Source organism: Octodon degus, unplaced genomic scaffold (genome assembly GCF_000260255.1).
Source record: "Octodon degus isolate 3935 unplaced genomic scaffold, OctDeg1.0 scaffold00033, whole genome shotgun sequence".
Taxonomy (NCBI): domain Eukaryota; kingdom Metazoa; phylum Chordata; class Mammalia; order Rodentia; family Octodontidae; genus Octodon; species Octodon degus.
In genome coordinates this window covers 1,689,249-1,714,712 of record NW_004524609.1, presented here as the reverse complement: position 1 = coordinate 1,714,712, position 25,464 = coordinate 1,689,249, and the positions used below count along the sequence as shown (strand labels likewise).

General features: G+C 40.2%; 2 pseudogenes; one reads left to right on the top strand and one right to left on the bottom strand.

Moving 5' to 3' along the window:
- Positions 1-20,257, bottom strand: part of LOC101582159 — a 25,830-nt pseudogene extending 5,573 nt beyond the window's left edge.
- Positions 20,258-23,697: 3,440 nt separating this feature from the next.
- LOC105742043 lies at positions 23,698-23,874 on the top strand (annotated as a pseudogene).
- Positions 23,875-25,464: the final 1,590 nt, after the last annotated feature.

Genomic DNA, 25,464 nt, shown 5'->3' with positions numbered 1-25,464 from the left:
ATATATATATATTCAAGAAGAAATCAAATGGGAAAGTAGAGTTTTTGAACTGAATGAAATGAAAGGCCCATAAGTCACAATTATTGGGATGCAGCTAAAATTATAGTGGTAAACACCAGTATTAGAAAAACAGAAAGATCTTAAATTAGTATTCTAAATTTCAACCTTAAGGCTCTAGAAAGAGAAGAGCAAACTAAAGCTTCAAGAAAGAATTAATACAGATTAGCTGATAGGTGTGATAGTGAACTTCTATAGCCCGAGCTACTTAGAGGGCTGAGGCAGGGACAACCACCAGTTTGAGACCAGCCGAGGAGACAAAGTAATTTGCATTTCTTGAATGACTAGTGTTCAACATTTTTTCATATGTTTATTTTTCCATTTGTATTTCTTCATCTGAGAAATGTGTGTTCATCTCAGATGTCCATTTTTTATTATTTATTTATTTATTTATTTATTTATTTATTTTTTGTTGCTCGAATGCCTTCAGGGCACTTTTGGCCAGCTGGAGAGGTGTGAGGTTCGAACTCCAGCAACCTGAGGCTGACAGCTTTGTGGAAGCAGCCACTTAAAGGCCTGAGCTAGGGCCAGGCCCCCAGATGTCCATTTTTTAGATTGGGTATTTGAAGTTGGGGGGGGGGTCTGATTTATTTCAGTTCTTTATATGTCCTACATTGAAGCCATTTGTTTGATGGACAAATGGATAATTTTTTTTACACTCTGTGGGTTGTCTCTTCATTTTGTTGGTGATTTCGTTTATTTATTTATTTATAATTATTTTTAATGCATTTGGTTGTTGGAGGGGCTCACTATGCAGCTCGGACTCATGGTGATCCTCCTGCTCTTAGCGTCCCCAGCACTGGGATTACAAGCATGGGCCACCACGCCCAGACTCTGGCCCACTCAGCCCACCCTGGGGGCAGGGCTGGCATGATTTGTGATGCTGGGGATCAAACTGGGGTCCCTGTACTTGCCTAAGCTTGCCTAAGCAGGTGCTTTAGTCTGCTGAGCTGTCTCGCTGGCCTAGTGATTTCTTTTACTGAACAAAGCTTTTTTAATAAGATCCCAGTTGATTCTTTAAAGTATTTCCCACGCAGTTTGATTTTTGTTCAGGAATTCTCTGTCTACTCTTCGGTCTTCAAGATTTCTACCTACGTTCCCTTTCAGTAGGTTTTATTTCTGTTTTAATGTCTAAGTTTTCAATCCATTTTGACTTTAGTGCATGTGATAGACCTGGGTCTGGTTTTGGTCTTCAGCACGTGGAGAGCCAGTTTCTCTGGCACCATCTATTGAAGAGGCTATCTTTCTTCCAGTGGACATTTGGCCCCTTTGTCAAAGATAAGGTGGCTGAGTGTGTTTGGAGTTGTGTCTGCATCTTTAATCCCTTCCACTGGTCCTCAGGTCTTTTTTTTTGGCCAGTACCAGGCTGATTTCATCACAGTAGCTTTGTGGTATAATTTCAAGCTAGCGATTGTGATGCCGTGTCTTGCCTTTGTTGTTGTGAATTGCCCTTGCTAGTCTAGGTTTCTTATGGTTCCAAAAGAATTTTAGGAATTGGTATTTAATGGTGCTTTGATCAGGATTGCATGAAATCTATAAACAATTTTGGGAGAATGGCCACTTTACATGTTGGTTTTTTCTATCCATGAGTGGGGGGATATCTTTCCATTTTCTGATATCCTCTTTGATCTCTGTTTTCAAAGTTCTGTAACTTGCAATATATAGATCTTTTTCTTCCTTTGTTATATAGTATTAGGATGACTTGTTAGCATTTAAGGCTCTTTAGACTTCAAACCCCTTTATTTTATTTTATTTTATTTTATTTTATTTTATTTTATTTTTTTGGTGGAACTGGGGATTGAACTCAGGCCCTTGCGCTTGCCAGGGAAGCACTTATTCTACTGAGCCAACTCTCTGGCTCCTTTTTTTTTTTTAAATAGACAATGTATGATTTTATTAATAATGCAAAAGCATCAGTGATAACTATTCAAACATTAAATTTTTTTAAACAGCCTAGCTGGCTTACATTTTTGCATAATGGCCTATATGCACTGCAAATACACACATGAAAATATTCCCTATTTCCATGCATAGGCATTCAGCTATAATACTGCTTACACATTATTCTGGACAAGATAAACTATAACAATAATGATTTGGACTAGCACAATTAAATGAATATTGCATCGAGTAATAGTCTATGTTTTTATGCTCTGGACATCAGATTATAATATATAAAGTTACTTGAAACTTAATTCCATATTTCCTTTAAAGGGACACCTTTTGTATATGTGGTACTGAAATGAAAGCTGAGGAAGTCATTTTGACTATAATAACAAAATTCACACACAAGAAGGTGTTTCTTTCTTGCTCTAAAAGAAGTTTTACTCCCAGCCAGAATCTCTCTCCAGGCATCATTTCCTGTATTACTAACGGGCATGCTGACAAGCACCGACCCCAAAATTCTATCTTCAAGGGAAACTTACGAAGTTAGAAAAGAGTAGTTCTTTATGTTAAAAGAGCCAGGATTCAGCGACACTAGCTGAAAATGACATAGATTCAATTTCTTGGCATCCACGAGGCATATTATTTCCCTAAGTTGTCTATTACGTGCAAATTCACTTTCTTTAGGAGGCAAAGTGAGGCTGGAGTCGTGCGGCCTGCGGTGTGGCGACCTCAGCAGCCGCCAGGTCTTGTGATCAGCAAGTCCTGAGCTCTCTGCGTCTCGGGGCGATCTGGCTGTTCGCTCTTCAGTAGAGGTCACCGACTGAGTAGAGCGTCCGATGCTCCCTTCTCGTGTGGCTGTGACAGCTGGAGATCTCGTCTGCAGAGGCGCGCTATGGGTTAGACCCCCCAAACCTCCTGCAGTTTAGCTGATGGGGAAAACCGAAGGTTTTGAGGAAGCTGGCTACAAGCGGGGCAGTTTTCCTGTCTCTCTTCAGCTGTGTAAGTGTACAGCCCACCTACCTCACGCAGTACCAAGTAATGATTAAGGGGAATGTACGCGCTTGCGGCTATTTTATAAACCTCAGTGGCACACACAGCTGCAATGACTGCGTTTGTGGACGTGAGTGCCGGAATGACGCGCCTTACTACCCCTCGGGAGGGCCCCTGTGTAGCACCTCTAACACCATCTTGTGATGTTCTCTCTACAGATCTTCGAGCTATCCGCTGAGTATGTTCAGGATCAGCACCATCTCATGGAACAGCGCCTCAAGGTGGCTCTTCAGGCTGCCACGACATCCTGACATACTCAGCACAGTGCTCTGGAAGCCCGGGCAGAGATGCAGTGGTGCACGTGGGAAGAGTAACCTGTGCGGGACAGAGCCCAGCGTGCACCCGACACAAGCAGTCGTTCCGGGGAGAGTCGCCCGAGCATTTCCTTTAAGCCTTCTGTTCCTCCATCTATCATAGGTACAATGAAGCTTGGATCTAACACACCGTCTTCATAATTTAGAAGAGATATCAGCATTCCATTTATCCACCTTCTGGCTTTAATAGGGTCCAGTCCACAAACAGTAATATGAAATTGTCGATAGAAAGTGTCGTTAGAATCTTGGATCTTGTTGAAATGTGGAACGACATTACAACGAGGAATTCTGTCATTCAGAAATTCTGCTGCAACTTCCACCTTAGGTTGCCCAACCTTTACTGTGTATTTTTTTTTTTTTTCTTTTTGGCGGAACCAGGGATTGAACTCAGGCCCTTGCGCTTGCCAGGGAAGCGCTTATTCCACTAAGCCATCTCCCCAGTACTCCCCCCAACCTTTAGGCCTAAATAAAAACTACCTATTTAGATTGGAAACACCTATGGTGTCCATGTCTATGACATGACTCTGTCCAGAACCAGGCAATGCCAGGTTTTTTAGGAGCTCACATCATAAGCCGCCAGCTCCCACGACTAAAACTTTACAGGTACCCGACAAAAGCTGTACAGATTAGTGCTTGGTTCGAAATCAGGGTGTGTGAAGGGTCCAGACTGCTTGAGGAGCTTCCTTACTTGGCTCCAGCAACTTCCCAGTCTCCAGTGTCCCCACACCCACCATCCACAGCCACTTTCTCACCAGCAGCTTCCCTGCTGTCCTTTTCTTCTCTGGCTCCCGCCAACCACCATATTGTTCTCCCCAAGCCCCTTTCACTCAAAGAACAGACACTCAATAAAGTCCATTACATGAATGAATTCTTGAGGACTGGACCTGGTTTCTTACTTATTGGACCCTTAAGTCCAAATATTCTCTCAGAAATTCAATACATGAATTCACAGTTTCACGAAAGGAGCAGCTCACCATCCACAGGCAGGTTGGCTGTCAGGTCTTGGAATTCCTCTTGCCCGAGTTGAAAGCCCATGTAGTCCATGAAGGGTTCCAGCTTACGAGCATTCAGCGTCAATCCTTAGGAAAAAAATAGGGTGGGAAGCGGGAAACCAAATCATAGCCCAGAAAGTTGGTCATGTCCAAGCGTTCATGAAGGGTGAGCAATCAAAGGAACAGTGAACTTGTTTAAGCGTTACCATAGGAGTGTGGAAGGAATCTGCTCCCTCCATTTTGTTCAAAGGATTTAAGCAAATCTACAGAATTCTGGCAACAAACTGCTTTTTAACCGTAATTCTACTCAGAAAATAGATGCAGAAATAGTGCAAAATGCAGTGCAGCAATAGTATAAGACCGTTCCTCCAACAGACTGATGTTCCAGGAAGTGCTGGGGCAAAACCACTTAACGAGCAGCGAGCAGACGCCGCGCTCATCCGGGAGGCTCATCCGGGAGGCTGCGTGTGGCCGCACGGAAGTCGGCTCAGACTCGAGGCCTTCTGGGTCTCACCTGTCCCACTTACCTGAGAGGGACTTGATGCCACCCAGCAACTTGCGCTTGTACACCTTCCCAGCAGCTGTAAGGTAAGGGACAGTAAGGGACAGTATGATGACTCAGGAGGAGACTTGCCGAAAGAATTGAGGACCCAGGAAATCACAAAAAGAACAACTCTTACAATTCTACTTACAGTTTTTTCTATTTACATTCCAAATAAAAATCAGATTAAAAGGAGAAAGTTATTAAAATAGTAGGTCTACCTAACTTTCTTTTGCTAACCCAAATAAATTACTACTGGTACCTGCCAGGTCTTCTCCAAGTCTCTTTTGTTCTTGTTTTCCTTTTTCTGCCTTCCTGCCTACGGTCCTACATACTGGTATTCTCAGAGATACCGTTAGGTAAAGCAGGATTCGTGAACGAAGACACTGCTGGTTCCTAATCGATAAAGCCTGATGACCGTGACAGGTTTTCTGAATGTCAGTACTGAGCTTTTCTATAAAAGTTTTCCACATGACGTAAAGCAGCATTGTTTTAGATATTTTCATTGATAATCCCATGAAAATAAATTTTCTCCACGTCGTATTTTAGTGACATATTTATCTAATGTGTTACCACAACAGGTTTTATACTTTACAGAAGTTCAGATACTAAGTCTTTTTCCCAGCAATGTTTGCCACATAGATGGTGACAGCATGGGTTTCTGGCTCCCACCCTGTACCTCAACCCTAAAATAATAAAACTCTGAGCAGAGACTTGGATTTCAGGACACAAAATAAAATCCAGAGTAAAATCGGCAGGAAAAAGCTGTGTGACCGTGTGCCTGCACTTTGGCCCAGAGCGGAGGGCTGTGAGCAGAGGCAGCTGAAGGACCAGCGGAGCTGTTTTTAATTCTTTCCTTTCCCTTTCCGCCATATCTGAGATTTTATTGGTAGTGTTAAGGATCAGTACAGACATTTCACCTTGTATATAATTTTTTTTTTTTTTACCTTGCACATAATCCTTAGCGCCTGTATTGAAAATCTAAAAGCCACCTATTGTTTCCTTTTCAGCTATTTCCCTGACTTTCTGGCTTCAACTTCGGGTGCACAGTTCTCTTAACATGACTATCAAGCACTAATATCTTCACATGCTGATTAATTGCTAGCTCTCCCAGTGCACAAGTTCCCATCAGACACAGTGCACACCGAGCTCTTCATCTTTCAGAGAGCATTAACAAGATTATTGGAGGAAATGGGCTTCTGCAGCCGAACACGCTACAAAATGTATGCAGGGCTGACAGAGAAACGGTTAAGGCATCAGTTTGTTTGTTTTTTAAGGGAACAATTTATCCCTCCCTCCCACTGTCTTCTGTCTCTTGACTTTCTCCCTTTGGAGAAAGATCTGCCTCCCTATTTCCCATGACCTATCTCTTATTTTGCTCTTTATTTTTATTCTGGGTTTCTCCGATAAGATAAATCATATGATATTTAAGCTTGTGTGCCTGAATTGTCTCACTTGATGTTACAGTCTCAGGTGCATCCAGTGTTCTACAAATTACTCAAGTTTATCTTTCTTTATGACAGAGTGGTACTCCAGTGCATACAAATGCTATATTTTCTTGGTCCATTCATCGGTGGGTGGACAAGTAGGCCACTTTGAAGACTTAGGTATGACGAATTGTGCTGCTATACACATGGGTGTACCTGTATCGCTGTCATATGGTACCTTTAATTCTTTCTGGAAGACAAATAGGAGGGGAATAGCTGAGTCAAGTGGCATTTCTAGTTTCAGTTTTCTGAGAACCTTTACACTGATTTCCACAGTGGCCGTACTAACTTACATTCTCACCAACAGTGGAGAAGGGTTTCTTTTCCCCTGCAGGCTCTGCAGCATTTGTTATTATTTAATTTATCGATGATGGCCATTCTGTCTGGTATAAAATGGAATCTTAGTGTTGTTTTAATTGAATTTTTCTAATGGTCACTTGGTGTTGAGCATTTCTTTTCCTTTTAAAAAATTTATTTATTTATTTGGTACAGGGTCTCACTGTGTAGTGAGACCCTGTACCAAATACAGACCTGTAGTGATCCTCCTGTCTCAGCCTCCCCAGCACTGAGATTACAGGTGTGCACCACCATGCCCGGTTTTGGCGGCTCACACAGTGTGCCTGGGGTCCTGGGGCTGGCAGGGCACGTGGTATCTGGGCTAGAACCCAGGCCCTTGCACTTGACGGGCAGGTACTTAGCCAGCTGAGCTATCTCCCTGCCCATGTTGAGCATTCCTTCATGTACATATTGGCCATCTGTACTTCCATGAAGTGTCTATTCATTTTGCTTGCACATTTTAAAAATTAAGTCTTACTTTGGTTGGGTCTAATTTTTTGAGTTCTCTATATATTCTAGCTATGAGTCTTCTCTCTGAGGAATCACTGGCAGGATGATCTGCCCATTCTGTGTGTTGTATTTTTTCTCACTCCATTGGTTGTTTCTTTTGTGCTGCTGTAGGTTTTAATCTGATGGGATCCCATTTGTTGATTCCCAGAAGGATTTCCTGTGCAGGTGGCATCTGTTCACCAAGTCCTTGCCTAGGCCACAGACTGTGTATGCTATTCATCTTACACAGGGAAGTGTTTCTAGTCTCACACGTAGTTCTTTGGTCCGTTCTGATTCTATTTAGTGCGCGGTGAGACACGGGCCTCGGCTCACTCCTGTGCCCGCAGACAGCTTCCCCCGCTCTCTGCCCTTCACTGTGTGCCTTGGGCCCCGTCAGAGACCAAGTACCCGAGTGTACTTGGGGCTGTTTCTGATCCTCTCTTCTGTGCCACTGAGCCTCCTGTCTGTTTTTTATAACTTCAGGCCTGCCAAGGCGATGCCTCTTGCTTGCTCTTTTTACCCAGGCAGGGTTGCTTCTGTTACGGAGTCTCTTCTACTTCTGCATGAATTGTAGGAATATTTTCTCCAGTTCTGTGAAGAATGCTGTTATAATTTTTAAAAAATGTATTTAGTACAGGGTCTAACTACACAGATCAGACTCTAGTGATCCTCCTGTTTTCAGTCTCCCAAGTTTTGGGATTACATGCTTGTACCACCACACCCAGTCTCAATCACCACTCAGCACATCCCAGGGGCAGGGCTGGCATGACAGATTGGGTGAACTCCCAGCCCCTGCATCTGCCTAAGCAGGCACTTTAATCTGCTGAGCTATCTGGTTGGCCTAATGCTGTTATAATTTTGATTGGAATTGTGCTAAATCTGTATATCAAGTTGGAAACCATGGCTATTTTGACTATAATGGTTTTGCCTATGCAAAAACAGGGGTATTGCTCCATTTTCTGATATCATCTTCAATTTTCCTTTGTAGAGTGATGAAATTTTCATTCTTTTTTAAAAAAAAAATTTATTTATTTATTTATGTGTGTATGGCCAGCTCAGCCCACCAGGGAGCGGGGCTGGCTGGCATGTGGTGCTGGGGGATTGAACCGTGATCCCTGTATTTTGCTAAGCTTGTTCTAAGTAGGTGCTTTAGACCACAGATCAAATTTTAAACCTATTTAAAGTCTTTTTTTTTTTTTTTGAAACCAGGGATTGAACTCAGACCCTTGCGCTTGCCAGGGAAGCGCTTATTCCACTGAGCCATCTCCCTGGCGAAATTTTCATTCTAAAGGTCCTCTTAGTGGGTTAATTTCTAAGTAATTTTTCCTAGTGTAGTGAGAAAGGGCATGTATAGGTCAAATTGTTTTATTTATTTATTTATTTATTTATTTATTTATTTATTTTACAGAGTCTCATTGTGCAGCTCAGGCTGGTCTGGAGCTCACTTTGTAGACCAGGCTGGCCTTGAACTCACACCAATCCTCCTCCTCAGACTCCTGAGTGATGGGATTACAGACATGAGCCACCATGCCCTGCTTAAATTGTTCTTGTAAAAGACTTTCTATAAATTCTCCTAGTTTTATTCATATACCATGATTGCCTGACTTTAGAATGATGTGGTGCCTCTACTTCCTGAGCCTCTGAATTTTTTTTTTTTTTTTTTTTTTTTTTTTTTGGTGGAACCGGGGATTGAACTCAGGCCCTTGCGCTTGCCAGGGAAGCGCTTATTCCACTGAGCCATCTCCCCAGTCCCTGAGCCTCTGAATTTTGCAACATGAAGTGGCCTTTCTTTTTGTTTGCTTACTCTCTTTTCAGACTCAGTTTTCATCCTTATTTGATTTTGCATCCAATTTAATTGACCTTTATTTGCTATCATGTTTCCTACTATTTTCTTAGTCTTTATGATCATCTCTTTTCATTTCTTTCATAGCCTTTTATTATTTTAGACAAGAACAATGAAAATGCAAATATTTAGCTTGCTATATTTATTCAGAAGCTTAAGGTATGTAGGGTTATTATTATTATTATTATTATTATTATTTGTCTTTTTGAAGTAGGATTTCACTCTGCAGCTCAGGCTGGCCTTGAACTCACTTTGTACGGTAGGCTAGCCTTGACCATGCAGGGACTCTCCAGTCTCAACCTCCCAAGTGCTGAGGTTACAAGCACACTTGGCTAAGATATGCTAGTGCTCACTGTGTCAACTTGAAAAGTTAAAAGCTTAATTAAATCAGCTCAGCAATTCCACACCCTAGAGTGTGGAAGCCCCTCCCTAAAGTGACTCATCACTTAAAGGATATTTTTTAAAAAACTGAGAAAGGGTAGAGTGTTTCACTTCCTCAGAGGAGCTCTGGTCTTTGCATTTGGCTAGGATGTTGTCTCCTGGCTTCCCGTGCAGACTATTCGGCCTCCACCTTGGATCCTTCAGCCTTCTGGTGTAGACTCATCAGCCTTCCATCACAGATCCGTCGGCCTCCTGATACAGGCTTGCACAGAACACTGCAGTGAGCTCCAGACCTTGGACTGAATCTTCCAGTCTCCAGTGTGCAGGCACCCTCTGCACGCTTCCTTATTCGACTCTGTGGCTGACTGTCACAAGCCAATCTTATAATTTCTTGCTCATGTATATGTCTTGTGTTCTATCTGTTCTTCTAGCAAAACCCTGACTGATACAATATGTGTTGCTGTTTTGATATTTAGATCTGTGAACCACTTTGATTTTAGCTTCGTGCATTGTCTATAGAAATGGGTCTCATTTAAGTCTCCAGCATGTGGAAAGACTTTTCCGAGCATGCCTGGCTTGTTTCTTGTAGAGAGCGTGTTTGATCCCAGGAGCTCTACTGGAGCACCCGAGGAAATTCAGCCAGGGCTCACGCTCTTGCCGTGTCTGCTCAAATCAACATGGTCTGACCCGGAAGCACGGGATGAACACGTGCCGTGAGTGTTTCCATCAGCGCACGAAGGACACTGCCTCCATCAAGCTGGACTAAGTGGTCTTCCTCCAGTAGATTATCTAGGACACATCCTCAATGCAAACTCTTTATACTACAATAAAAAATTTAAAAGCTTTAAAAAAGGCAGTGTAGTTGAGTGTGTTCGTAGTTGTGCTTGCGTTTTCTAATCTATTCCACTTGTCCTTAGGTCTGGTTTTTGTTTTTTCCAGTGTTCTGCTGATTTGATCACAGTAGCTTTGCAGTATATTTTCAAGTCAGGGATTGTAAGGCCTCCCGTCTTGCCTTGGTTGCCAAGAACTGTTTTTGCTATTCTAGGTCTCCTGAGTTTTAGGAATGTTTTCTCTAATTCTATGAGGTATGCTAATAGTATTTTGATTGGGATTGCATTAAATCTGTACAATAATTTTGTGAGTATGGCCAGTTTTCCTGTGCTGGTTCTTCTTATCCACGAGAAGGGATATCCTTCCGATTTCTCATATCCTCTTTGATCTCCTTTTTCAGAATATTCTAATTTTCAATGTATAGATTTTTTTACTTCTTTTGTTTGATTGATTCCTAAGTATTTATGGTTTTTTTGGATGCTATTGTAAAGGGTGTGGTTTTTATAATTTTTTTCCAAGTGCATTTGTTATTTCCAGGAATGATTTTCCTACACTATTAAATTTGGTTATTAAATCTAGAAGTCATTTGGTAGAGTTTGTGGAGTCTTCTACGTAGAGCACAGTAAATCAGGTGGAAGATCAAATAGGTAGCAATCTTGAAGATATAGGTGTAGGCAGAGAATTTAGGATAAAACCCAGAGAAATACTACAAAGAATCACCAACTAGGATCTCATCTTATTAAAAACCTTTTGAACAGCCGAAGAAATAATGAACAAAATGAAAAGACAACCTACAGAATGAGAAAACATTTTATCCATTTGTCCCTCAGATGAAGGACTTCTACCTAGAACAAATAAACAACTGAAAAAAAATTCCCCAAATTCAAATACCCAATCCAAAAATGAGCATCTCAAATGAATATGTACCTCTCAAATGGAGAAATACAAATGGCAAATAAACATATGAAAAAATGTTTATCATCATTGGTCATTTGAGAGATGTAAATTAAAACAATGGTGAGATTCCATCTCACTCCAGAATGAATAGCTATCATCAAAAAATCAACCAGAAAAAAAAAAAAAGAGAGAGAGGAAGACTGGGTGTGGTGGCGCATGTCTGTAATCCCAGCTCTTGGAAGGCTGCAAACAGGTGGATCACTATGAGTGAGATCTAGTAGTGAGACCCTGAACACCCTGTAGACCCTTCCCTAAAATACAAGAAAAAAAATCAACCAATAACAAATGCTGAAAAAAATGCTGTTGGTGGGAGTGCAGACCGGCACAATCATTGGGAAAATAAGTATGGAGATTCCTCAAAAAACTAGGACTCCTTAGGAGAGCCACATAGAGAGAAAACATTCTCTGAGGCTTTCACAGAGAGCAATTTGGTCAAGCAATGGCCGTGACTCATCCTCATGACTGACACTGACAAAGGTTCTACAAAGTGTGGTACAGGGTTTCAGGATAAATCCTGAGGGGACTTGACTGACCTTATAGATACAAAAGTTACATTCCTTGTTATATAGGTCTTGCTTTACCTTGGTCTTAACCATCCAGCAGAAAAGTATGAAAATGAGGTATAAAAAGTAAAGCCATATTAATATGCTGAGCTGTAAACGGCTCAAGTCAACAACTTCTTATATTTCCAGTTCTACAGATAACCCACTACTATTAGGGACTACTGGACTATATTGGATTATTTTGCTGAATTCACACATCTACAATAGTTAAACGGCAAGGGAATACCCATCTCTGACAAAATTAAACAAAAAAGGGGGATATAAATGAAGGACCATTTTGTATCTGTAATTACAAAATAGTTAGGGTAGATATACAGCTACTTTTTCTTAATTCAATGAGAAGAAAGATTTGTACTAACAGTGTTTGGACAGGATATCATGTCTGCATCTTGTACTATGAATAATCACTACGAAGACAACAAAATACAATGTATTAATTATTGAAACTGTCCTATTAATCGGTTTTGAAACTGTCTCATTGCTATTTGTTTCTCAATAAAATTAAAAAAAAAACCAACTAGGACTAGAGGTCCCATTCAATCCAGCTATTTCCCTTCCTGGTATCTTTCTAAAAATATTAAAAGCATCATATAGCAGTGCAACTTGTAGTAGCTAAATCTTAGAAACGACCCAAAAGCCCATCTAATGAAAGATATGGTATTTTTTATCCAATGGAGTATTACTGAGCTATAAAAATAGATAAGCTTGAAGCTTTTATAGGCAAATGGATGCAATTCGAGACCATGCTGATAAGCAAAATAAATCAGGCTGACATGTGTAAACATCACGTGTCTCTCTGGCATGAGAAACTGAAAGAGTAAATAAGTTCTAAAGTGTATACTAGACACTGATACATGGGAAAAGAACTGTACAAAAGGAAAGAGGAAATAGGCTGTGGTAGGAGGAAGGGAAAGAAAGGAAAAGGAAAACACACAAGGTAGGTACACTACCCATTTCTCTTAGCTAGTTGCAAAGAAAGCTTTGTGCTAATATTGTTTGGAGAATTTTTATACCCACATGTTGTATTCTGAGTAACTACTTCGAAGCTATCAGCATACAGTGTATTAACTATTGTTATTCTCCTACCATTTTGTTAGGAAATTTTGTTTTACTTTTTCCATAAAAAGTATGTGTTTTTGCTTACTTAGCCAGATAGTAAACACTTTGAATGTCGGGCTCCCTCCTCCTTTCGAACAGTAGTACTCCAGCCAATAGTTGCATATTTCCTAGATGCTGCAAAGTCGACTAAAATAGGAATTAGTTAATAGCCACAATAGAAAGGGCCGGGGAGATGGCTCAGTGGAATAAGTGCTTCCCTGGCAAGCACAAGGGCCTGAGTTCTAACCCTGGCTCCGCAAAAAAAAAAAAAAAAAAAAAAAAGCCACAATAGAATTTTTATGCATTACAACAAAGTGATTACACTTTTTGTTGTATTTAAATATCTAAAGAAATTTAAAAGATTTCACACTCATTATTTTGTTTAATCCTTTCTTTCCTTTTAAATAATAAAAAAAATTATTAGTGGCCGCTTGCCTTTCACAATGGTTGCAGTCTTTGTGGGGAACTGACCCGCCCATGTACATATCTCAGTTCTTTTTATTTTTCCTCCTTTGCCTGCCCCCCTTTTCTTTGCCAGCATCAAATCCATTTATATTTTGCTTAATCCTCCTCATCATTTCACATACATACTATACCCTAACTATTGACCAAATTGAGCCACACTAATAAAATATTTTGGTACTTATTATGCATATCGCTGGGAACTTGCAGTATATTAACATGCGGCTCTACCTAGTTCCTCCTGCTTGTCATGCTTAGGTATACCTCGGCATTTTTTTCTTTTCTTTTCTTTTTTTTTAAAGAATTTTAATAACATAATTATCATACAACTTACTTTTTTTAAAAAAAAATTATTTATTTATTTATGTGTGTGTGTGTGTGTGTGTGTGTGTGGCCTGCTCAGCTCACCAGGGGTGGGGCTGGCTGGCATGTGGTGCTGGGGATCGAACGGCGGTCCCTGTGCTTTGCCAAGTTTGTTCCAAGTAGGTGCTTTAGACCACTGAGCCATCTCACCAGCCCTCTGCATTTTTTTTTCCGCACTTTTTATTTTAGTTTTTTTTCCATTTGTATCATTAAAGGTGTCTGGCTCTTTTGAAATCATACTCATTGTGTAAAGCCTTGGCGTCTGGGCGAAGTTGACCAGCCTCCTTTCTACTTTCATAGCATGTGGCTTGTGAGCACTGTAGCGCTGGCCAGCACTTCCCTGCAGACCGCTTTCCTTGGCACATGGCAACCATCTACACACTGAGTTATCTTAGGACCTCGACACCGACTTAGCCATCTTTGCGATGCGATTCTAGAAAAGCACCTACTGCCTAATGGCTACTAATTAACCTTTGTTGGATGACTAAATGTAATTTATAAATTAAATGCTAACCATTAAGTGGCAAACTCTTCATCAGCACAGAGTTTTCCTTCAGGCGGAGTCTTAGTCCTATGTTTTCCAGAACATTTTCCAGGTCATCAAAGTCAATTTCTTCTCCTTAGAAATAAAATAATAGTGGTTGATCAACTTGCAAGTTTAAAAGATAATGAAGCCAACTATGTGCACTTCGCATCATCTTTATACGTATGATAAAAGCAAAAGAAACACTGAATTGTGTCTGTGTCGAATTTGAAGTGGTATTCCGAATTACGGGGACCTTCGGATAAAAGGGTCTCTTCAACTTTGGGAATCAGAAACAAGCACACGGAGCGTTGGTATTTCTGTAGCTGACCACTAAATGAGCTCAGGTGATTGTAATATTTGCTCTATTTCCTTTTTGTGTGGGAATTATGACCTTGTTTAAAGATGTCACATGTGCAATCTGTTTTGCTATTTTGCTACTAAGACAGTGGAAAAAGTCCATAGAACATAGGGCTGATTTGTTACCACACCATGAAAATCAATCTCTCTCTCTCTCTCTCTCTCTCTCTCTCTCTCTCTCTCTCTCTCTCTTTCTCTCCATCTAATTATGCTGATGAATAACATATAATTTATAAAGTGTATCTCTTTAGTTTCATATAGGTTGCCAATAAAATAGATATAATGATAGAAAATATTATGGACAGAATAAGGGAAAATAGTTTAAAAAGAGCTTTTTAGATATGTATTAATAGATCACTTTCCCTTTGCCTTCTTGTTATTTTGTCTTACTTACCTAAAAGTTTATTTGCTTCATTCAGAAGTGATTGCAATTGAATTTTTCTTTTATCTAGGAAACAATAAACAATTTAGATATGATCTTGCTACGGACCGATACTGTCCTTCTAAATTCATATGTTGGCTCCTCAATCCCCACATTACTAAATTTAGAAACAGGGTCTTCAGAATGTAATTAAAGTTAAATAAAATCATAGAAGTTGAAACCTGATCTAATAAAAATGTGGCTTTAAACAGTGAGAACGCTCTCTCTCGCTCTCTCTCCTCCCATTTCTGCCCAACCAAGTGGAGACACAGTGAAAAAGCAGCTGTCCTCAAGCCAGGAAGTGACCTCCAGAAGCTGAACCTCCCAGACCCCTTGATCTTGGACTTTCCAGACTCCTGAATGTCAGAAAACAAAATTTTACTGTTTAAGCCACTTAGTCCATGGCATTTTGTTATGGCTGCTGGAGCCGACTGATACAAGTGCAAGTTACAAACACTTGTTAAATTGTGGAGTAATGTGTTTTGGAGTTAACGGCAGCCTGTAATTTTTTCTAATTATACTTTTTTCCCTTCACTCTATATAAACAAAGTTAGGGAAAAGCATAAGGTATCTAAATACGATAAACAGGGCTGGGGAGAGAGCTCAGTGGCTTAAGTGCCTGCCTGCTAAGTGTGAGGTCCTGAATTGAATCCCTGGTACAAAAAATATGATAAACACATCTATTATTTTTTCTGTCTTTACTAGTATGGAAGAGAAAAAACTATTCTCATTTTGAATCCATCAGATATTTGCTGGGTGCCTATTTTCAGTGTTGGGGATGCCGCAGCAAACAGCACGAAGTCTGCTTCTGCGGCAGCCGCTGCTAACATCAAGGCGGGCTGTGAACAATTCCACACTCAACAATAGAGCTCTTCACCGAAACACAGAAATTTACTTCCTCCTAACTATTTCAAGGATTTTAGATCTCTCTCCAGCTGTTCTTTAAATCCATTTGGTTTGTTTCCATATCTTTACTTCTTCTCATATTTTGAAACTCAGCTTTTGGTAAACTTCACAGCGCAGAGGCAAACTCTAGTAGCATTTGTTATGCGACACGGCTCCCTAGAGAACTTTCAGGAGGGTTGCGCTTACTGTATCTTGCCTGTCTCACGTGTTACACAGAGTCATGAAAAAAAGAGTTCGAGACTGGTCGAGATCTAGGAGACCTTTCTTGGGGAGCAGACAGTGTCACAGCTTGAAGTGCGATCAGACCCCATCAGTCAGGCCCAGGGGCTGAGCACCCTGGAGTGCTCGTCAGACCACGAGTCACTGTAGCACAGTACCCCAGGTGTCCAAGGTACTAAGCTGTGCAGGATGCTGACAGCTAAACAGGGTGTTTTGGTCAGTTTCTTTTGCCAAACATTTTGCAAAGCTACTAGTCTCAAATAAATATATCAATATGTTTTTCTCTATTATACACTTTAAAAAATCACTGTAGGGGCTGCTTACTTAAAATGAAAATTCATGAACTCCATCCCAGATCTACTTAATCTCAATCTCAAACAACTGGGTTGCTTATAGATCTAAAGTCTGAGACAAATGAATTTATTATTCTATATTTAAGAATATAATTGCATTTACTTCAATGCTATAAGTAACACCTAACATTTTCTGTTTTCCTCTTCTTATTGCTGTCTAAATTCTTTTTAAAAAAAAAAAATTTTTTTTTTAACATTTATTTATTGTGTGTGTGTGTGTGTGTGGCCAGCTCAGCCCACCAGGGGGCATGTGGTGCTGGGGATCGAACGGCGGTCCCTGTGCTTTGCCAAGCTTGTTCCAAGTAGGTGCTTTAGACCACTGAGCCATCTCTCCAGCCCCTGCTGTCTAAATTCTTCCATAATTTCTCCTCCCTCTCCTCAAATACTCCTTAAAATTCTTTTCTGCTTGATCTCAACACTGACCATACTCTCATTTGGGTGTTCTCTGACACAAGAACTCTGATACAGAATTATAAATAATTACTGCCATTTTATTTGTGGTTAATATTAAGAGATAATATTTTCCCATTCTTCAGAATTGGTTTTTTATATGTTTCTGAATTTCTGCATGAAAACTAGTAAGTATACTTGAGATATTTCCATTGAGAATTAAACTTTTCTTACTGCTTGCCGTATATTTGAAATGCTCACCGTCAACTGGAAGGTGACTACTCAATTCCTCTATTTCCTTTTCTTCAAGTGAAAATCCTATGCCTTCAAGAGCATCACCTATTTTATCGACGTTGACTTTTCCTCCTTAAGAAGAAAGGGGGTAATAAAATACATTTATATTGTGTCAAGCTTGCTCAAGTCAACCAATCAAGACAGGAGATAAAAAGCAACAGCACCATAAAGTTCTTGAAATAGACAAAATAACAAATTGGGGATTAGGAAGAGAACAATGTTCTAGGTCCCAGAAAACTCTTAGAGCAACGTCTAGGATGAGGTTGGCAGGAAGAAAGAGCAGGTAAGACTAAGCGGGAGCTACCTCAGATGACAGCCAACCTGACCATGTCTTATCAGTAGGGACAATCTAAGATTTACCACAGTGACACAGTGTGTAGCCTATTGTGCCTCATGTGGACACATCAGGATTTGTGTAACTCATAATTTAAAGAATATAATAACACCATTAGTGATGTAGTCAATAAGAAATAAGAGATTGTTGGATAAATAAAGGCAAAAGCTTGAAGATCTGTTTTCTTTCCCAGCATGCTCTGCACTCACCCTGGTACGTCCTCACTCCATCCATCAATCTCTTTGTATATACTCTTTCATTATCTGTAATGTAAAGGTCACTTTAATTCATCAAAGAACTGGAAGTTCAGAATAATGTTTAGTTATTTGTAAATTTTAATTAATTTTCTCAGTTACAATCCAAAAATGGAAGCAAGTAAATTAATACATTTTTCAAGTTTATTCTTCCTCTGACCTCTGAGGTAGCATCGGTGGTACTCTAGTATGCTGAACATAGAGATTTTCCTGTGAGGCATATATTTGCTCCTCTCTACAAATCTTCTGATTATCATTTTTTTTTTCTTTCTTTAGCTTACTCTTGTTGCAAATTCTGGGTCCAGTATTTAAAATTGCTCATCCATAATAGCAGAACTCAAGAAAGCCCTGAATCCCAATTTTAGATATAAATGACAAGGATGGGATATTGTATACCAGAAATGGCTCTCTCAGGTGTCCAGTAGGATGGTATCAGCCTGAGACCCCCCCTCTCAGGGCCCGATGCAGAAATTCTCATGGCTTTTCTCAGGATTCGGACGGTGTAAAAGGACACAGATGCCAAGAAGGGCTCGCTGTGTGGCCTTCGTCACGAGAGCCCACCCTGTGTCCTCCAGGGTGTACCCGTTTCTTGTGTTTCCTCTTTCATGTGGCCTAAGCTCACCCTGCAGAACCAGCTTTCCCCCGAATCTTCACTCTTGCTTTTTCCATTAAGCTTTGTTACTGCTTTAAAGATAGCTCTTAGTTTTGTCACTTAATAGAACGTTGAACAGTATACAGCACTTCTGGCATTTTATGCACACAACTCACAGGTTCCAGATTCTCTGAAATTACCTGCAATGTCTGAAATGCTTACCATCCAATGTCAGTGTGTCCAGTAGTTCCTGGTTTTCATAATTTGTTAATTCAATACCTATATCGTTCAGATAATGTTGTACGTCACTGGCATTAATCTTATTACCTTAAAAAAAATGGGAAACCTGGTAAGTGAACATTTTCATACACAATATGATGGTTCTACTTTAAGAAAATGATGGTCAGCTGTAGTCATGCATGCCTGTGATCCCTGCTACTTGGGAGGCTGAGGCAGAGGGATCATAATTTCAAGGCCAGCCTGGGCAACTTGGAGCAAAGCTAAAGGAAAATACTAAAACCAAAATTAAAAGTGGCCTGGAGGGAGGTAGAGTGCTTGCCTCGCATGTGCAGGGCCTTAATCCTCAGTACTAAAAGACAAAATGAAAACAAAACAAAACCAACTCTAAAGATATAGTTAGAGAAACAAGGATGCCATGAAGCTTATCTAGCTGTGCATCACAAAGAGCTAAAGACACCCTTCTCCTGTAAGATCGGTCAAAAGAAGATTTTTACTTTTAAATGGTGACAAGACAGGCAATTTACAAAAGAACACCTTTTGTTACTTGGGGCAGGGTCTTACCTTATAGTGCAGGCTTGCCTTGAGCTCACTAGGTAGTGCAGTCTGGCCTCAAACTTGTGATTCTCCTACCTCCACCTCCCAAGGGCTGGAATGACAGCCGCGCACCACCACGCCAGCCTAAGAACACGTTCTTAAAAAACATGCTCTCTGGGCACGGTGGTGCATGCCCATAATCCCAGCAACGAGAGGCCGAGGCAGGAGGATTGCTTTGGGTTGGAGGCCAGCCTGAACTATAGAAGGAGAGCCTGCCAAAAACCAAACAACAAACAAAAAAATAACCTAAAAAAACCCTAATACTTCTAAAAAAAGGAGATAAGAAATCATACATGATCTTAAAAACAAACAGGTCGTCAGTATATTGGTAAAATAAATCTAGCATGTCGTTTATGGAATACCAGGATATATGATTAAAATATGCGCATACAACAAAGGATCTTGGATTTTCAATATCTTCATTACTGCTGCTCACTTACCAGAAAACAAATTAGCTGCATTTATCAAGGAATTCAGGGAAATTTTTCCATCATCTGAAATGCAAGGGGTAAATCAGATCCAGAGAAAATCTGTCTTGTTACCAGAAATTTTTTTTCTGTGAAATTTTCTAAATTGTTATCAATTTTACAGAGAATATTTGTTGATTTTTTAATTTTTTTATGGCAAATTATACTGGCATTATAGGATTTTAAAGATTTTAACATGCTAAATTAGATCTAAATTCTTTTCCTAAATAATCATTTTGATCTGAAATAGGTATTTTTTGGTAGGAGATGAAGGGTTTTAAGTAAAAATCATTGACCCACTATTTCAACTCCATCTGGAATTCATCCCATATTTATCAAATGAAAACATGATTCTCCGTATTTGTACATTACTTCTCAAATAATTTCAAAATGTTTTACCTTCTCACTTGTTTGCTAATCTCTGGCCTTTTCCAAAATCTATTTCAATAATCTTCATAATTTTCCTCAGAACTAGTTGTTTCTTCCAAGCTAAACTTATTATTATTATTTTGTAATTTGACACTTACTGAGAAAATAGCTATTTTGATATCATGTCCAATTCTCATGTATCAGAATAAACTCTTTGCAACATTGGTCACTTCCAGGTATTTGTACACAGTCTGTGAGCAAAATATATTCATACCAGTGGAGGCTAGCATATTGGAACAGTGGCCTGTTGCTTATTTTAAGACAGTTTACTGTAGAATGAAAGTGTAGCTGTGCACATAAAAAAAAAAATAATCTTTAAAATGTTTACTGCTGGTGCGATGAGCTCGGCGAAGCCAGCCCAACGCGCGCAACACACATCTCCTGTCTTCTTTGCCACTGACCTTCCCAAAGGCTAGCGTTACATACTTTCAGATGCACAGAAAACTGCAGGACGTGATTTTCTATTGTACAAATACAATGATCGGCTCTCAAGAGGAGGAAAGGTCATCTGTAGGCCTTTAACACGGAAGCCTGGCTTCCCGCCTCTGCCCCAGAGGTGAGGGACGTGTCGTCCAGGCGGTCCCAGCTAAACGGAAGCCGACAGTCCCTTCACCAGTCCTTGGGCAATACTGGCATTAATAATCAGAAGTCATACTTTCATCCCTGAGAATCATAACTTTATAAGAGCTTCTCTTACACTGTCGGTGAAACTGAACAAGAATACTTCTAGAGGTTCTACAGGATTACAAAATTCTTTTGAAAGGAAACTGTAAAGTATTCACCATCCACTTCCAAATGCTTCCGTAGATCTTTTACTTCTTTTTCTCCAAGCTCATAGTTCATGTTTTCCAGAATAGTTTCAAGTTTATTTTCAAAAACCTTCCCTCCTTAAGAAAGCAATGGATAAAATAAGAAAAAACAAAGTTTAAAATTTAAAAGTTATATGTGCCAAACCCAAGGAAGAAGATGAAAAGCAAAACTGCGATGTAAACATTAAAAACATACAGGAGGTGGCAGGGGATAGGACAAGGATGTGACGGGAAGGTCTTCTTTTTATACACTGTACAAGAGAGGCTGCTAAAATTTTACTGGACATCTGGTGCAAATCGAATGAATGAGCCTGTTACTTCCAGAGTGGAGGGGCACTGAACAACAGATACCAGAGACAGCAACCATAATTGGCGCCACCCAGGGTGAGACTTGGCATCGTGAGTTCTCTCTACCAACTTAGCCATCGTCTGAGCTTAAGCTACAAGGCATGAAGTGGGATTTAAGAGGCCAAAAACTGGAGCACCCACGGCGGTTAAGAAAGCAGGGGAAGCTCCTGGTCTTCTCAAGCTCAGGCGACGTGACTTTAGGCAAGAGAGTAAACACCTCTCGTCTGTGAAAGGGGTGGTAATGGGGCACCTACTTCATAGTGTTTCTGTCTGTTGGAATTAAATAGGTTAATGGATCACACGGCCGCTTGCCATGGCTGGGGCTCGGGGCTGTGCCTCGGGGACCGTCCCTGCCTGGCCCCACCTCTCTGGCCCGTTCCCGGCTCCCTTCCCAACGCCAAGAGCTGGGCAGCTTCCTCTGCCCTGGCGTCTGCCGTCTGCCCCGAGGCAGCTGGCCGTGGCCGACAGCTCTGAGGCTGTGAGCCGCAGGACTGCAAACCGCTGCTCCTTGCACTCGCTGGCGTCGGGTATTTTGCTCCAGCAACAGGAAAGCTGAGCAACACACAGATGTAGCTGGGAGAACGCGTGCAAGCACACTCAGCAGAAGTTAACTATCGTCATTCAGTGATTAAGGAGATTTTTTTTTTTCAAAAGAAAAACAAGCTTGAGGATCTCAGTTTTACTTATTACGTTTGTCACTCACTGTGGAAAGTCTTTAAGCCGTTTAGTAATCGCCTGTGATACACCTTTCCATCAGCTGTAACAGAAGACAGTCATGTCACAGAGATACCGCGCCGTACAGCAAGAGCGTAGACTCTTACTTTAGGAAGTAAGACTCGTGCATGATTTTTGCCTTAATACTTATTCAATTTCTAATCCAAACAGCCTTTTCTTTCTTAGCTTTCAGAATAAGGTAAAAAAGCACAGTAAATTCTAACTTTATCCACTTTAAAATCTTAAACTTTTCTATCCTTCTGCCTTGCTGCTGCTGCTGCTTCTTCTTCTTCTTTTTCTTCTTCTTGTTCTTCTTCTTCTTCTTCCTCCTCCTCTCCTCCTCCTCCCCCTCTACTCCCTTCCTCCTCCTCTTCCTCCTCTTCCTCCTTCTTATTTTTCTTTTTTTTGCTCCAAATGCCTTCAGGGCATGATTGGCTGGCTTGAGTTGTGGGGATCGAACCACAGCAACCTGAGCCTGACTGCTTGGTTGAAGCAGCCACTTAAAGAACTGAGCTAAGGGGCAGGCCCCTCTTTTTTTAATTATTAAAAAAAACCCCTCATTTATTTATTTGGTACAGGGTCTTACTACACATCTCGGACTCACAGTGGTCCTCTTCTCTCAGCTTCCCCAGTGCTGGGAATCCAGGCATGTGCCACTATGCCAGGTTTCAGGGGCCGGCACGGTGCTCCCGGTATTCTGGAGCCAGCACAGCATGCAGCACCGGGGATTGAACCCAGGCCGTTGTGCTTGCCAGGCAAGTGCTTAGACCAGCGAGCTATCTTCCCATTGACTTGATTCATTTTGTTCTGCTGTTATTATCTGACTTCTACTTCCCTTTCCCTCTTTTTATAATTTATGACTACTAGACATCCTAATGGTAATATGGTAAATTAAAGAACTTACGCCAAATATTTATTCATTAATGAAATTTTCTTTCTTTGGTATAATTTTCTTAGTTATTTCTTCATTTCTTCATTTAAAAGTTCTCAAACACAGTCCCAGTACAATAAGATTCATCCTTCCTACCATAGTCTCTCTAAAGGCAAAGACTGTCTTATTTATATGTCTATTTTTAATTCGTGCATTTGGTACAGGGTCTCACTATGCAGCTTGGATCTGCAGTGATCTTCCTGTTTTCAGCCTGCCCAGCACTGGGATTACAGGAGTAGCCACCATGCCCAGTCTCCGTGGCTGGCTCAGCACACCCAGGGGCGGGGCCGACATGGCATGCGGTGCTGGGCACTGAAGCCTGGTCCTTGCGCTTGCCTAAGTAGGCACTCAGTCTGCTGAGCTGTCTTACTGGCCCCAAAGACTGTGTTTAATTTTACCAGCTAAATCCAATACAAATAATTATAAAATAAATGTTTAAGAACTCCCCTGCTTCCCCATAAATGCAGAATAAACGTGAATGATTCCCTAACTGCCCAGTTCCCCCATGCATGCACCTAAACCAAGTCCCCCCAAAGGCCACAGTTTATCAGCAATGCTCACAAGAAATGGGCAGAGTCTTCAGCAGCTCCCAGCGCTCCTTAGGAGTGAGCTCTATTCCCAGGTTTTTCAAAATACCATTTATTTCATTAACATTAGTCTTGGTTCCTTTGAAATGACAGAAAAAAGGAGTGATGAAAAAATCTAAGAGTAGTGAAAGATTTTAAACTGAATCTCATCTAAGCTTAATTCCAGGGTTAAATGGTCAGAATGCCGAATCAAGACTCTTATGGGGGAGCGTCCAGCCAGGTTCTGTTTAGAAATGCCAGAGTGGGAACCTCTTCGGTGTTGCCCAGATCAGACACTAACAATGGACACCCAACAGGACATTCAACCCCCAAAGCATCAGCCAATAATATATATCTGTGGAGAATGTCACACAGAAAATGAAATTAAATCCAGGGATCCAATCAGATGGAGAGAATGTGGATACAGAATAATGTACACGAAAAGAACTAAAAGATTGGTGGGTTTTGATGCTTGGTAAAACATGGGAATTCAGAAAAGTGTCTTTGTTGGTACCTGGATTTGCACCTTCAGGAGTCTTGTATAGCTTTGGATTCAACACACTTAGGAATAAAACTATATACATGATTTCATTTTCAAAACCAGATTGTATTTAGGTATCTAAATATACTTTGTATAAATTTTATTGTTCAGTTATATGCCTTGTACTTTAATTTTATCATGTATGTAATGTAACAACAATAAAGGTTAAAATTGTTTTCCCAAACTATACTTTTAATAAAATTTATTAAAAATTATATTCCTACAGCTCTCCAAAGATCAATTAAATATGTTCCTTAGAAAGTACCAAGTATAAAAAGTAAAGCCATGTTGTTATGTTGAGCTGTAGGGGACTCAGGTCAACAACTTCTGACATTGTCAGTCAAGCGGAAGACCCAATACTATTATGGACTACTGGACTATTTTGGAATATTTTGCTGAGTTCACACACCTATAATATTTAAATGATGGAACTAAACAAGAAAAGGGGATACAGATGAATGACCATTTTGTATCTGTGTATTCAAAATGGTTAGGATAGATATATAGCTATATTCTCTTAATTCAAGAGATAGAGGGATTTGTTCTAACAGTGTTTGTAAATAGGATATCATGTCTGCACCTTGTACAACAAATAACCACTAGGAAGGCAGTATGCAATGTGTTAATTATTGCAACTGTCCTAATTTAATTTCAAACTGTCACACTGCTATGTTTCTCAATAAAATTATGGGGGAAAAAAAGACTCTTATGGGGACATCAGAAATAGAACTCAATTTCCTAGTTTGAAAAGAGAAAAATACTTCTTTTTGCCTTTATTATTCTTTATTTTATTGCATTTTTCTCATTTTCATTTTACTTCAGTCTTTGTATTCTTTGCCATTCCCTTCTTGTGTATAATCTCCCACGCTTTTATTGCATTATTTTACCCTTTTTATTTCCTGAGTGTTTGTGTGCCTGCCTTTTTTTCTCCCAATATTGTTTATAGGTGGTCAGGGAACTATCCCTTGTCCTTTTATATCTTTACTACTTTTTATTTATTTTTATATTTTAAAAAATATTTTAAAGAGAATAGAAAAATAGTAAATAAGACATTAGAAATAATATACAATTTAAAACAGAGGACAGGTATTCAGCCGTTGGTTGTCATACTGCACCCTGCTGTCTTCAGGGTAGCTGCTCCGATTACAGATATAAGCATGTAAAACTGGCCAAAGTAAAAATTCTAAGCATTAGCTGCTACCCTCAAGAAATGATAGAAATTAGTAGCACAATCATCTTAGCTGTCCGCATATATGCACACATAACTTTCCACCCTTTCTTTTCTTTCTACCTTTTCTCCTTTCCCTCATCCCAGTCGCTTATTCCATATGTTCAGTTTTGTTCCTTTTTACTCTATCTATTGTACCCTTCAGACTTTACTCTTTGAGGTTCTTACACTAGGGAAACAACACAAGGCTTACACTTATGGGGGTGATTTATTTAACTTATGAGCGCAGGCTTCAGTTGCACCCATTTACCTATTGAGGCCTCAAGTCTATCTTTCTTTGTAGCTGAGTAACACCCCGTT